General features: G+C 39.9%; 1 long non-coding RNA gene across 1 annotated transcript; it reads left to right on the top strand.

The window, feature by feature from the left end:
• On the top strand, window positions 1–6,696 carry LOC125175222 (uncharacterized). The gene is made up of 3 exons (XR_007155705.1): window positions 1–372; window positions 1,729–1,798; window positions 5,711–6,696. It is a non-coding gene; the product is annotated as an uncharacterized LOC125175222 (long non-coding RNA).
• The last annotated feature ends 6,510 nt before the right edge of the window (window positions 6,697–13,206 follow it).

The raw sequence follows: 13,206 nt of genomic DNA, 5'->3' as shown, positions 1-13,206 counted from the left end.
TAGTCCTCGTTGCCCCCTCCCCGCCTCCTCAGCCCCTCCTCTGTGCCCACGCAACCTTTCGAACGACAGTCTGTATTCTGTATTTTAGAAAATAGGTCCTTAGCTTCCCCCGCCCCCATTTAGAGTGATGAACAGAAAGCGGACGCTATAAAGGGGGACAGGGAGAGGGGCTGGCCTCTTCTTGCCATGAGGTCAGACGCTGAGTTTTAGAGAAAAAGGCTGCTTAACTGCTGCTGCTTATCATGTAACCTCAAAAGGAAACTGATCATCTTTCTCATGCTCTCACGTACTTGGGTTATTATCGCTGATTACAGCTGGAAACAATTGATTTGCCTTTACGTATTTCTATGACTTGGCTCTTCAAACACAAAGGTATATTTTTATTATTTGATATTTGGTATGAAAAACTATCTGAAATGCTAAGCTTTTACTTTTCTTTTCCCATATTCAGATTCTTTCCTTTGAAATCAGTCTCTGATACTTGGGTGATCATACTTGTTTTGGGGCAAAATATTGGGGGGCAGGTTTTTGGGGAAAGGAAATCAAGGATGTTTCTATAGCTTGGTAATGGCCATGAATCACATCTGTTTGCCTTGAAAACTCAGGAAGGACTAAGATGCTGGTGGAGGAGATAAATAGGATGCCTGATGGAAGCGTCATAAATCTGATGTAACAATTTATCTTTAGTCTGTGATGTTGGACTATGATACCCCAAGGCAGAAATCTCCCAGGAGGTTTGAGTGTGGATTTAGAAGTGTGTTTTCTCATTTAATGCCCTCATTAACTCTTACGTTAACCCTGTAAAATTAAAGAAAAGTATTACAAGACCATTTTATGAATGAAGGAAAGCCTGAACTTTGTTGACCTGGCTGGACCCCCAGATTTATAACAATCTGTATAAAGAATTTGAAGGAATTTTGTGTGAATAAAACACATTTCTAGGTAGGGTGGATTAGAGATTCTCTCCACCGGGATTAGTGGATTAGTAAACTGGCCATCAGGTGGGTGTGTCCCAAAGTGCATGACATTTATTATGTACATTTAAGCACTTGATAATATATATTCCCCTACTTTAAATCTGCCTTCGAAAGAAATACATTATCTGGGCAGGTGAAATATATTTTGCCTCTCTCACATAGTAGGTTGTTTAGACAATAAAAGGAGAGAAACATTTGCAAGGCTTATTCACTACCCTCAGCAATCTCTGATAGAGGAGCGGATGGAGCTCACAGATCATCTAAATATGCAGATAATCCTGAATCTTTATTTGGCTTCAGGATACAATGTATGATCCATCATCCACTCTCCATTTTGCTTAGTCACAGTTGGGCAGGGTGCGGGGGAAGAACCTTGGGACCACAGAAGAGTCAGTCTGGGGTGAGTCGCACGAGAAATCAATGCATGGCACGTACAATGTCGAATGTTTCACAGCATACTATCTAGCATGGAGATGGTGACCATGGTCAGCGTAATTTAGTTGCTCAGATGCAGACTATTCCTTACTGAGGAAATGGAGGCAAACTTTTCTCATTCTGTTTTGTCCTGAAAGAAGTCCTGCTCTCAGAAAGCAAAAGAAACCCTCTCAGAAGTTAAAGAGCCAATGGAGAGCACTACTGAGGGGGAAGATTTTCTATTATTCTGAGACCCACAATGAATTGTTCCTGAGAAAACCATTCCCTTTGGCTTATAGCTGACTGATCTGGTGGCCTCTTGATTTCTCCCCCACAGGTTAACAGGAAGATCAGGAGGCTGAACTTTGACCTTTTGGCTTTCTTGGCCTGATGATGAACGCCTGAGGGTGAGAAAGGCAGATATTCCTAACCTAGTGGGGTGTAGATGTTACCTTGGCCTTGGCTGATGTAGTTGAAAAGGGCAGTGGGATGTTTTCTAAAATGTATAAGATTCTTAGATATTTTAAATCAGTCATTTTTTGAATTTGCCTCAAAGTTACTGTGAATTTTACTTATAGGCATTTTACTGTGATTTCTTGTGAACTAAGGCTTTTTGGTGGTTTAGTACGCTTTTCACCTATTTGAATTTCCACTATTTTCTATGAGAGGAGGACACAACGCATACGTCTAATAGGGGAATTCAGCTCTCTGCTGACTGGCAGTTTCGGAGTTATGTAATCTTTAACAGGCTCAGAGAGCATTATGCCTCCTATGGTTTTGGTGAAGCCACTCATTAAAGCTAGCATATGTGGTTTCTGATTAAAGCACTTCCTGTTCCTTTAATTTGTGACTGTGAGGTAAAACACTTTCCTTCCAAATTTAGCAGATGAAAATATTTTACTGCTCCTTTGGGGGAGTTAGTAATAGGGAATTAACATTTATGAAACATTTGTGTTGGAAGTTGACCACCAAGATCTCATTTAGCCATCATAATGGCATCTGAGGTAGACATAATTAGCTTTACTTTATAGATGAGGAAATTGAGGCTCAGAGGCATTGAGCAATTGGTTCAAGATGCCCCAGGTAGTAAGTGGGAGAGCTTGGATTTGAATCTGAGGGGGTTGTCTCTATAGCTTGCACCCTTACCACCAGGCCATTGGGATATTAGCAGAGTACAATGGGGAGAGGTCAACCTCTTTCCAGGGCTCTGATTTCCCCAGGGTCCTTCCCTTTCTCTAGCTAGCACCTGGCTACCTACCCGCTGCTTCCTGTTCAGATTTAACTGATAAAGTTGCCATTGATAACCACATAAGCCTTCCTATTTTAAGAAGACCCTAAAAAAATCTTTTGTACCTGCAAGAGTAAATCTGTCTGGTAGAATCTGTCTGATGAGATTGGCTGGGTTAGTGGATGAGGGAAGCCATTTTCGGACACAACACTTGCGATTACAAAGTAAAGGGAATCCTGCCCTTTGTTTACCTTGCCCCTCGAAGGGACGTTTCTTTCTGTGCTAAAAAAGCTGAGGCTTGGAAGAACACTGCTAGTCAAAGCTCTGGTGAAGGGCCCACTGCTACTGCTTCTGGAGAGGAGCTGCGGGCACCTAACAAACCCATTTACCTGCTCTCTACCATCCCTGTTAATGCACAGTAAGTTAAGTAACTACCTGAATTATCTTATTTCAGAGTAGCCCCAAAGATAGAAATTTGCATGTTTTGTATCTGTTGGTTTTTTAACAGTTTTGTATGATCTTTTTCTAGTTTGCATTTCCTTTAGGCCCTCTAGAGTATGATTGGGGTAATTAATCTACTTAGTTAAGAAATCAAATGCTCACGGGGCACCTGGGTGGCTCAGTCGGTTGAGCGTCCGACTTCGGCTCAGGTCATGATCTCATGGTCCGTGAGTTCGAGCCCCGCGTCGGGCTCTGTGCTGACAGCTCAGAGCCTGGAGCCTGTTTCGGATTCTGTGTCTCCCTCTCTCTCTGCCCCTCCCCTGTTCATGCTCTGTCTCTCTGTGTCTCAAAAATAAATAAACGTTAAAAAAAAAAAAGAAATAAAATGCTCTGATGAATTAAGGAAGAATTTTGATAGACATCTTGTAAAGCAGTTCTTCTCAAACTTTAATATGCGTAAGAATTATCTGGAGATCTTGTTGAACTACAGGTTCTGTGTCAGTAGGTCTAAGGCGGAGCTTATCATCTGGCATTTTTAATAAGTTCCCGTGTGGTAATAGTCAGCCCGAGGTCCACACTTTGAGTAGCAAAATTACAAGGCTCCTTAAATTCTATAAGAAAAATTATGGAATTTTTTCTTTAAAATTTATATATGTCATTTTACCATGTAGAAAAGTAAATTCTGTCATGGTTATGTAAAACAGCAGTGGTGATGCTACATTCTTTTTTTAAAAAAAATTTATTTAAATCCAAGTTAGTTAAAATATGGTGTAATAATGTTTTTAGGAGTAGAATTTAGTGATTCATCACTTACATATAATACCCAGTGCTCATCCCAACAAATGCCCTCCTTAATGCCCATCACCCATTTAGCCCATCCCCGTACCCAACACCCCTCTAGCAAACCTCAGTTGTTCACTGTATTTAAGAGTCTCTTATGGTTTGCCTCCCTCTCTGTCTTTAGCTTATTTTTCCTTCCCTTCCCCTATGTTCATCTGTTGTGTTTCTTAAATTCCACATATGAGTGAAATCATGATATTTATCTTTCTCTGACTTATTTTGCTTAGCATAATACATTCTAGTTCTATCCATGTTGTTGCAAATGGAAAGATTTTATGCTTTTGGATTGCTGAGTAATATTCCATTGTATATATATCGCATCTTCTTTATCCGTTCATCAGTTGATGGGCATTTGGGTGCTATTGTTGATAGTACTGCTATAAACATTAGGGTGCATGTGCCCCTTCGAATAGGAAATGCTACATTCTAATACATGATACCAAATATCTGAATTAAACTTTTGTGAAATTTTGTTAATCATCTAAGTGTTATATCTATACAATGGCAACTTCCAGATGTTTGAAGACACTAAAAATGAATTTCTCACTTTTTGTTCAGAAGTTTAGTAGTGTGCAGACACTTTTAATATTGCTGTAAGACTTTTGGACACATTTTAGCATTGGTTAGTATGTGTACATCCCCAGTCCTGTGATTATGTCAGTCAAATTTGCTGTTTGTCATGGTGCCCATGTTTTTCAAGTGGCTAACACTATAAATCATGCCTTCTCAAAGAGGGTGATAGTGTTCCCAAGAGGGCAAATTTTTTTCTTGGCAGAGGGAAATATCTTAGATATGATGGTGGTTTGTGGCCTTCTAAAGGACCATAATAGTAGATAAACAGATATATAGTATATCTGCAGTTCTAAACTTTCATCAGAGGACAGTTAGGGATGAAATGGTTAAAAAGGCTCCATAAGGAAGGGGTGTGATAATGAAAGCAAGGTTGGATACACATCTGTAAATGCTCTACATATACTTAGTCAATTATGGTCAAAAAGATTTTTCTCTGGCCTGTCCTCTCTTTGTGTCTTGTTTTGTGTCTGCATCATTGCCATAGATTTTTAAAGTATCTACTTCCAGAAGGGGGTGATTTCTGGTATTTCCCCCCATATTTCTCTATTTCAGGAATATTTTCTTCTATTATATCCTTAAATGTTTTTAATATTTTAAGAAATTGTCATCAGATATACATGTCATAAAATTTACCATCTTGACTATTTTGAAGTGTATAGTACAATGGCATTAGGTTAATTCACAGTGTTGTCTAACCATCACTATGATTCATCTTCAGAAATTTTTCATCTTCTTAGACTGAAAATCCACATGCACAGAACAGTACTTCCTATTCCCCTCCAAGCCTTCAGCCCTTGGCAACCACCATTCTACTTTCTATCTCTATGAAGTTGACTAAGTGCTTCATGTAGGTGGAATTATACAGTATTTGTCCCTTTGTGACTAGCTTATTTCACTTGGGATGTCTTCAAAGTTCATCCATGTTGTAGCATGTGTCAAAAATTCCTTCTTTTATAAGGCTGAATAATATTCCATTGTATGGATATACCCCATTTTGTTTATCCATCCGTTCCTCAATGGTCAGTTGGCTTGCTTCTACCTTTTGGTCGTTGTGAATAATGCTGCTATGAATATGGGTGTGCGAGAATCTGTGTGAGTTCCTGCTTTCAATTCTTTTGGGTGGTACCTGGATGTGGAATTGCTAGATCATATGGTAATTCTATGTTTAATATTTGAGGAACTGCTGTACTGTTTTCTATAGCACCAGGACAATTGCTTTTTCCCTCATTTTGTGCAGTATTTTGCAGAGTGCAGTGAAAAGGTGTTTATACCATGAATGTATGACAGAAGATGATGTGAAGATCAGAGTAAATAATCTGCTGAATGATTCACCACCATGACTATTAAAACAAATCAGCCTCTCCTACACACTCACCCTTGCCTGTTCACGTACTATAATGTATATACTTACAAACAAGTGCTTGGCTGGGAATAACTCGTATGGGAGTCGAGGCAATGCATTTAGATTCTATATGGGTCAGATCCTTTTGAAAATGTACACCCCTTGCCATGGATTCCCACATTTAAAAGAAACCTGGAGAGACTTGTGGGATGTTCAAGGATCAGAGCTACAGAGGTAACCCACAGATGCAAATGAAGGTTGACTGAACTGAGAACACCTTGAGTATGGGAATTTTGTGCCTTCAGATTTTCACCCTCCTCTTCTTCTCCTCTACTTTCCCCTCTCACCTTTGCAATATAAGCACATGGTCACTCTACGAGTTTTGGTTCAACACAGAACGGGGAAAAAAAACCCAGAATGACCCAGAATGATAAAAAAGGTGAATTTTAAATTATTTTCTGATCTGTGAAATACTATTTTGAACACTGTAAGAAGTTTCTATTTCATACCTTTGTCAAGGGTAAAGGAGGTGGGTCTAATTAGGGAAGACAAGGTTTGGAAGAAATAAAAAATGATCACTGGGCAAGACTCCTGAATTTACCCTCGGCATCTTTAGTATCATGATAGATGATGGAACTATCTGAAGGTGGCAGATGACGATGTATCATGGACCTTGCCAACCCTCCTGCTTTGTGCTGATGTTTCATATCTTTCAAACAGGCAATAAAAACAGTCTTGTTCATCTGTGGCATTGAACACCATCCAGCATTAAGAAAGGGGTTCTTAGACACAACACTGATGTCAAAATCTAGAGATGGTGCCAGACTCCAGCCAAAGTGTTTGTAGCAAACAGGTGGGGAAATGTAGGGTGATAATAATGTTGAAGGACTTCCTCTCTCCATCTCTTACCTCATTTATGTTTGTCCATTATCCATGGTAGTTCATTTTGGGAGGCCTCTTTTAAAATGCAAATAGCCTTTGGGAAAGATTACTGTTTATGTCGTGGTGTGAATTAATTTTGAAATGCCTTCTTGACGTTTTACTAGAAGGGAAGGGCATGGAGACTGCCCTGCTTAGACTGCAGATATGGGGTGAGATGCAGTAGTAGGAGCAGCACAGGGAGTGGAATGTGAAGGCTAAAATCAAAGTTGATGCCTCCTGTACTCTCTTTCATCTGGCTTCCATATTTCTGTTCATGGTACTACCACTCTATCAATCTTAAGGTGTTGGAGTTACTTCTGGTTCTCTCCTATCATTGATGTGTCCAGTCTGTTGCCAATTCTATGGATTATATGTCAGAAATATTTCTCTAGGCAATTCCTCACTTTCTATTCCCATAGGCACCCCTCTTGTTCTATCCTTTAGGACCTGTCACCTTGACTACTGCAGGCTGTCTGTCCTGATCACCTACGTTTCAGCTGTTGCTTTGTCCTTCCTAAAGCATGGCTTTGGTCATGCTTTTCCCAGTTCAAAAGTCCTGAATGGCTCCCCATGGCTTATTACATGAACTCCAGTGTTTTCAGTGGCATCAAGACTCTGTAGTCAAGTCCACACTTGACTCCATGATTCTCTTCCATATTCTCTTCAAGTTTGGCAGGTGGTCCAAAGAGGCCAGATGCTTAACAATCAAGTATTAAATGGAGCTTTGAAAAATGGATAATAATTATAATTATCATCATTGAATGTATACTGCGTTCCCGGAGTTGTGCTAGGCTTATCACATACACTACCTCATTTAACCTACATACTGACCAAGTGAAGTTAATATTTCCAGTTTATGGATCAGAAAACAGTTTTAGAGAAGTTCATTAAAGCTACTGATTGTTAAGTGAATGGAGCTGGGATTTGGACCCCGTTTGTTTGGCTTCAAAACCGTGCTTTTAAGCAAAGGATCAGAAGAAAATCAGTCAATAATTCTAGCTTGGATAAAAGTTAGGGACAAGAATTGGTGTGCTGTTTTCCAGGATTATGCCTAAGGACTGCATGTTGAGTAGCAAATGGAAGTATGATGGGATAGTGCATTAGTTTGCTAGGGCTGCCATAATACAATCCCACAAACACATATAAATTGGGATATTAGTATCGAAACCAAATTGCTAAAATCACACAAGATAATATACAATGTGTGTAAAGTATGTAACACATCCTAGACATTTTAGTTCCTTTCTCACTCCCATAGTTATTATGACCATTGAGTAAACCTCTACCTGTTTGCATGTATATGGTTGGGAGGACCGGGGTGGGGTAGATTACATATTGGATCAAAACCCGTCTAGTTATAACTTGTGTCTCTATAGCCTCTTCCCCCAGAGTACTTTCACATTTGTGCAGACTTGTTAGGAAAGAGCCCAATGTATTTAACTAAAATCATAATTGCAGAATTTGTAAGTCAGAAAACTATTACTATAGTAAACAGTTCCCAAAGTTGCACTAAATTGGCCACGAGGTTTAGTAAACAAGTTCTCCTGTTAGCATCTTTTCATTTTTTCTCTATTTCTAACAAGCATGCTCAAATTTCCTCTCTTAGCTTCATTCTGGATTTTACAGACTCGTCCTGTTGCCCCGCAGAGTGTCTTCTTCCCATCAGCCTATATTTTCCTTTACGGTTTAAAGGTTCCATAAAATTCTAGCAAACAGGGTCTGGGGGACCAACAAAACAAAACAAAACAAAACAAAACAAAACAAAACAAAACAAAACAAAACAAAACAACCCCACCCAATCCTTTAATAAAGAGTAGAGGATAGATAGAAACCAGTCATCTGTTAGTGTCATGTGTTGTGTTCACTTTAACTCTCAGAATGCCTGACCAGTGATTCTCAACCCTTTACTCCTCCAGCAGCTGGGAGATATGGTACTCTCCCACTAGGAAGGTGCAGTCTGGGATCGTGTAGCCCTGGAAAACACTTCCTCAGTGATTCTGATAGTCTTTAATAAAGGAGGAATTCCCCCTCTGTTGGGGAATTATTGCTTTATATTGCTTTACCCCGTAATTCTAGTGCCATTTATACCACTCAGCCTACCTGAAAAAGAGAGGCTAGATTTAACAAACATCTTCACCTGTGTGAAATACAAATGATTCAGATTACTCTCTCATTGTGATTCCTTAGAAAAACGAAGGAGGGTGGACTTGGTTTAAGTGCCTTTACCACGTATAGCTGTATAGATTCCTGTATCATTGTACCTATGTGGGTGCCAACAGTCCATACAAACATATGTTTGTCACTTTTCTTTATAATTTTCTCCAGGAGGAATGCTGGTTGTGGTATTCTGTTAGCACCCACATAGGTACAATGATAAAAGGATCTTTAAGTACAGATATGGTGAGTAAAAGGAAAAGAGACCTGGCAGAAACCAAGGACACCACAAATCACCTGCCAAGAAAAACTTAAAAAAAAAAAAAGTAGATGCAAACAGATTATCTGATAAGAGTAACCAGATTGCGCAAATGCCTGGATTTTTAAAGAAAGTTGCAGTTTCTCATACATAAATACTGTTACAGAGAAAGGATTAGTGCTCTTGATTTGGGGAAAACACAAACAGAAGCAAAACTAAGGTTTTAGGTTATATATTTCAAGATTCTCAACTATATGTGTCTATGTGTTCATTTATCCAAATGTATTTGTTAAAGAACAACATGTTATTTTAAGATAAAAAGGCAATATTCAGCAATGTATTATCAACTTAAACTCTATTGATCATAAAAATTAACCTATTTATGACTTAATTCAGTAAATATTTATTGGGCACCTAAAATGTTCTGGACTTTGTTCCAGAGTACTGGACAAAAAGACAGTCTGTGCTCTCCGGGAGCTTATGTTCTTCTGGAAAAGACAGACAACAATCAAATAGCTAGCTATATAAATATAATGGCAGGTGGTAATAATGTGCTAAGAAGACCAACAAAGCAAGGCAGAGGGAGAGAGCCAGGGGTGCTACTTTAGCTACAGAGGTCCTGGAAAACTATCTCCCAAGCCAATGTTGCAGCAAAGCACTTTGAAAACTGAGTTTTTGTCTTCTATGTTTTTTGAACTCTGAGCAAGCTCTCCCACTCCCACAGATTCACCTCTGACTATATAAAGACTCCAGATTCCTATCTCCAGCTCTGACCTTTTCTCTGAGTTCTAATTCCATGTTGCCAAGTGTATAATCAACAGATCTAAAACCAAGGTTGCCATATTCACCCTTTGCCCCTCTACCCCCACTAAAAGATTGTGTTCATTTTTCTAGAAATTTCTAGAGAACTTAAAGATTTGACTCTTTCAGCAACTTCATTGCACTGTAGAAGAGTCCAGATAGTTTCTTGTCAAAAATTCTTCCCATCTACCCCCTCTCTCCCCAGGTCCTCATTCTCACTACCATCACATTTAAGAGCAGCTGGAAGTTTGCTTAGGAAAGCCATGATATTCATGTTTTTCCCTGCTTTGCCCAAACTGGATGCTATGGCCTCCTATATCATAACTGAAGTCTTATGACTGCTTTTTACAACCTCTAAAATTCAGCTACATCAAACCTATCTGTTATGGACTGAATTGTGTCCCCCGCCTCCGCCCCAAATTTATATGTTAAAGCCCTAACCCCCAGTATCTCAGAATGTGACTCTATTTGGATACAGGGCTTTTAGAGGAGTAATTCAGTTAAAATGAGGCCATTAGGTTGTGCCCTAATCCAATCTGACTGGTGTCTCCAGTAGAAGAGGAAGAGGTGCCAGGAATGAGTGTCCAATCAAGAAAAGGCTATACATGCATCTGGTGAAAAAGGCTTCAGGAAAAAACAACCGTGCTGGCGCTTTAATCTTGGACATCCAGCTTCCAGACAGTGAGAAAATAAATCTTCATTGTTTAAGCCACCCAGTCAATAAACTGAGGCTCAGAGATTAAGGGGCAAGGCCGCACAACTGCTAAGAGCCAGAGCTGAGTCTGCAGGTCTCACACCGTGACACTGTAGTGCCTGTAAGCACTGTTGCTTAAAGCAGGAGTTGGCAAACTTTCCGTAATGTTTCCAATAGTAAATGTGTTAGGTTCTGCGGACTAAGAGGCAAGGTGGAGGATATTATATAGGCACTTATATAACCATTTAAAATGTAACTATTTAGGGGTGACTGGGTGGCTCTGTCGGTTAAGTGTCTGATTCTTGATTTCGGTTCAGGCCGTGATCTCACAACTTGTGGCATCAAGCCCCACCCACGTCAGGCTCTGTGCTCACAGTGTGGAACCTGCTTGGTTCTCCCTCTCTCTTTGCCTCTCTCCTGCTCGTGTGTGGGTGCTCTCTCTCTCTCAAAAACAAATAAAACTTTAAAAAAAGCAGATATTTAAATCTTTTTTTTTTTTTAAGTTTTATTTATTTTTGAGACAGAGAGACAGAGTGCAAGCAAGGGAGGAGCAGAGAATCTGAAGCAGGCTCCAGGCTCTGAGCCGTCAGAACAGAGCGGGATGCAGGGCTCAAACTCACAAACTGCAAGATCATGACCTGAGCCAAAATTGGACACTTAACTGGCTGAGCCACCCAGGTGCCCCATAAAAGCAGATATTTAAGACAAAAATCTAAGACTGCCATGAGCATGCCACATCTATGACCAAATCTAAGAATTCCTCTACCCTATTTAGGGAGCCATTGAAGGATCCCTAAGTAGGATCATTAGGATCAGGTTCAATCTCTTAGAATGGATCTAAGGAAGGATAGAGGAAGGATCTTTAGCATCACGTTCAGTTTCTTAGAATGGCAAGTGTCCCAGCCCTGCCTTCCTCACAAGCCTCATCTTCCTCATTAGCTGCAGTAATACCAAACTGAATGGTTTGTCACAGCTCTGACACTGCACTTCTCTGCTCCCTGTCCTTACCTGGCCAATTCATGCTCATCTTCCCCAATTTTCAGATTAATATCTACCACTCCTGGGGCCTTCCCTGACCTTCCTTCTCCCCACCCTCACTCTCACCCACAGTCTGGCTTAAGGGCCCCTTTTCTGTGTCCCCACAGACTTTCATCAGAATTTCCATAAATTACCCATTTATGAGTCTGTCTCCTCTACATAAGCTCCCAGGACATGTGTCCCTTGTAATAGCCAACCACCTATTACTTAATAAATATTTAATTGAATGGCACATTTTTTTTTTTTAACGTTTTTATTTATTTTTGGGACAGAGAGAGACAGAGCATGAACGGGGGAGGGGCAGAGAGAGAGGGAGACACAGAATCGGAAACAGGCTCCAGGCTCCGAGCCATCAGCCCAGAGCCTGACGCGGGGCTCGAACTCACGGACCGCGAGATGTGACCTGGCTGAAGTCGGACGCTTAACCGACTGCGCCACCCAGGCGCCCCGAATGGCACATTTTTAAGTAGTTACATTTTATTTATTTATTTTTTGAAAGAGAGAGAGAGAGAGAGAGAGAAAGAGAGAGAGAGACCGAGCCTGAGTGGGAGAGTGAGGCAAAGGGAGAGAGAGAATCTTAAGCAGGCTCCTGGACATGACAGCGTTACTTTGTTCATTAAAAAAAAAAAAAAAAAAAAAAAAATCTGACAAATATCCAAGTCAGAATAACCACAGTTTGTCAGTCAAGTAAAATTATTGTTCCAATAAAAACAGTGACTAGTTGAACTCACAACTCAAATGGGATTGAAGTAGAACAAAAGCCAATGTATCATTGTTCAATTCATTCAGTCGAATGGGCCAAGTGCTTTTCCAGATAATCATTATAGAATATTAAAACTATGTATATTTCAAGGGTCAGTATTTAATAAAATTATTAATTGTTGCTGTTTCATCTAGGATTTTCTTAAGTGAAATTTTTTTTTTTTTTAAATCTGCGAGTGGGTGGTGGTGATGAATACAATGACCACTATTTCATTCTGTTGCTGCTGCCTTGATTTGTTGTAAGGCATCAGCAGTTTACCCACGACTGCTTTTGTACCATCAGTGCGAATGTCAATACAATTGTTCCAGGATAAATGATGTGATTCAAAAAGATTACTGTACACTTTGAATGTTTCAGCCCCTCTTAGGCTTATTTTCAAGCATTCCTATAAAAGATCTTTGGTGATTAGCCAGTGCTAATACCTGATGAATGCAACCAAAATAATAAGTCCAGACAGTCCATAGATCTATCCATGCTAAGGCAAAAATGCAGTATTGCAGGCAAGATCAGCTTTCATGTTTGCAGCTGAATCTTCATTTGATGAGTTGCTATATCACTGGGAAGTACAGGGCCATGGTTTCTTTTGCTGTTTTTTTCATCTAGAAGACATTTAGCAAAACAAATTCTCCCAGGCTTTATTAATTTCTCACCTATGATGTTCACTTCTTCAGTGAAGGCAGTATAAATTATTGTACTAAGATACTTCACTGACTTTTTCATCTCCAGTTTGAAAAGTTGCACCAAATGATTTTTGGCATTTG

The sequence above is a fragment of the Prionailurus viverrinus genome, chromosome C2 (assembly GCF_022837055.1).
Source record: "Prionailurus viverrinus isolate Anna chromosome C2, UM_Priviv_1.0, whole genome shotgun sequence".
Classification (NCBI taxonomy): domain Eukaryota; kingdom Metazoa; phylum Chordata; class Mammalia; order Carnivora; family Felidae; genus Prionailurus; species Prionailurus viverrinus.
Note: the sequence above shows the minus strand (reverse complement) of the source record. Positions and strands in the feature narration are given on the sequence as shown.